The 2242-nt window shown below is 41.7% G+C and overlaps 1 long non-coding RNA gene across 1 annotated transcript in view; it reads left to right on the top strand.

The window, feature by feature from the left end:
- LOC107579633 (uncharacterized) overlaps positions 1–1474 on the top strand; it is a 2575-nt gene extending 1101 nt beyond the window's left edge. The window contains exons 4-5 of the long non-coding RNA XR_001608507.1: positions 822–964; positions 1109–1474. This is a non-coding gene — a long non-coding RNA (uncharacterized lncRNA). The remainder of the gene's footprint in view (positions 1–821; positions 965–1108) is intronic.
- Positions 1475–2242: the final 768 nt, after the last annotated feature.

Genomic DNA, 2242 nt, shown 5'->3' with positions numbered 1-2242 from the left:
AGCAGTTACAAACACAAATCGTTAATTATAGCATTGGTTTTACCAAATTATTTCGAGCCCAAGTCAGATTTAAAAAATGTAGATTGATTTAAGCAAACCGTTTCATAGTGGTACGTTTTTATTTTGTAAAGCCTTGCCCTCTTTCTTTGCATATGACTTTGAGTGGGCATTATGCTAATTTTTCAAATTGCTATGTAGACGTTTGTGGAAGTAATATCTAGACTTCAGTCTTTTGTTTAAGCGGTGTTCTCTGTTAGAGAGAATAAATCCCTTTTGTGGGGACCTTATACATTATTATGCCCTAATAGACACATTACACATTAAAGGAAAATATTAAAACGCATTAAGTGAAAGTGACGTGACATGTGGCCAAGTACAGTTACCCATACTAGGAATTAGTGCTCTGCGTTTAACCCATCGTAAGTGCACACACACAGCAGTGAACATAAACCCGGAGCAGTAAGCAGCCATTTATGATGCGGCGCCCGGGGAGCAGTTGGGGGTTCGGTGCCTCGCTCAAGGGGCCACCTCAGTCGTGGTATTGAAGGTGGAAAAGAGCACTGTACATTCACTCCCCCCACCTACAATCCCTGCTGGACTTGAGACTCGAATTCGCAACCTTTGAGCTAACTATTAGGCCATGACTTCCCAGACTTAAATGGCCTCTTTAGGAGTGTATAAACAAATAATAACAGTTATTCATGACTGAAGTCGCCTAATAATTTCCTGCTCCTCTACAGCATGTAACTAAATCTAATGAAAGTGGCAAAATCTCCAAAATATCTTGAATTCATTTGCCTGATGGACTTCTACTGTTGCAGGCATTCTTGACCAAGGTGAAGGAGTGCTCATCATATTCGAAGAGCCCCCTGTGGACAAAACTTACGAGGCAGCTCTAGAAACCATACAGAACATGAGCAAAGTTGTGGATTCACTGTACAACAAGGCTAAGAAGTTAACATAGGTGAGGAACTTTAAAAAATAAAATGCATACACAAATATTTTGCTCTCTAAACATCCATGTTTGTTATGAAATATGAGTAAATGTTTATCTGTAATCTGAATCTGTTTGATTTTCTAAGTGTATCTTCATGTTTCTTTCCCGCAGAGTAAGCGTCAGAGGCTGCTACTGTGTGAAATGGTTGTATGCGTGTGAGTTTGCCTGTGTGTATGCGTGTATGGCCAACATGTGGAACTTTTTTTCTCACAGTAAAAAGGGACAACATTGAGCAAGATCTACTTGTTCCCCAGTTGAGAGTTTTTAATGTTTTCTTTCAAATGGACAATTTCATCTTTCTGATCCTCTGAATTTTTGTTCTTCTCTGTATCTCTCAACAGCCAACACAGGCCATCAGGGAATGTTGTACAACTACAATAAAATCCTAAAATGTCATATAGAACTGTATAGCTCTTCTACATTGAAAGTTTTTTAATTACAGCAACTTTGTGATACAGACTCTTGGGTTTCGGTTATCTGCGGTTCATCGGTTGTTTGCAGTATTGCATATCTTTTTCCTTTTTTCTTCATTTTATGGATGCACATAAATGAAATGATGCACATAAATCTAAATGATTGTTATAGATGAGAGATTCAAAAGAACTTGGCTTCGGTCCTGGAGGGCCGGTGTCCTGCAGAGTTTAGCTCCAACTTGCCTCAACCCACCTGCCTTCAAGTTTCTAGTATGCCTAGTAAGAGCTTGATTAGCTGGTTCAGGTGTGTTTAATTGGGGTTGGAGCTAAACTCTTCAGGACACCGGCCCTCCAGGACCGAGTTTGGGCACCCCTGGTACAGAGCAGGGATCCTCAAATCTGGCCCACGAGATCCACTTTCCTGCAGAGTTTAGCTCTAACCCTAATCAAACACACCTGAGCATGCTAATCAGTGTCTTCAGGATCATTAGAAAAACACAGGTGGGTGAGTGTGATCAGGGTTGGAGCTAAACTCTGCAGCGCATTGGCCCTCCAGGGCAAGATTTGAAGAGCCCTGGTATAGAGTATATGAGCCCAACAGTATCTCATTTATATTGCTTTGAAGTGTGATTACAGACCTCCCCACTAGATGGCACACGCTCGTAGGACTTATAGGGGAAGCTTGGGTTGTCCTTCTTCGGCTCCGGCTCCGGTTCAGCTTATCTTCCGCTGACAGGAAGTGGCGGGTCCTTTTCCGCAGACTCCAACATGGTGAGTGCATTTCAATCATGATAGCCTCCCAAAGTAATCCACAATCATCGACGTTTTAAAA

This window comes from Sinocyclocheilus grahami, unplaced genomic scaffold (genome assembly GCF_001515645.1).
Source record: "Sinocyclocheilus grahami isolate Dianchi unplaced genomic scaffold, SAMN03320097.WGS_v1.1 scaffold18742.1, whole genome shotgun sequence".
NCBI classification, from domain to species: domain Eukaryota; kingdom Metazoa; phylum Chordata; class Actinopteri; order Cypriniformes; family Cyprinidae; genus Sinocyclocheilus; species Sinocyclocheilus grahami.
This window is presented reverse-complemented; position numbering and strand designations above follow the sequence as displayed.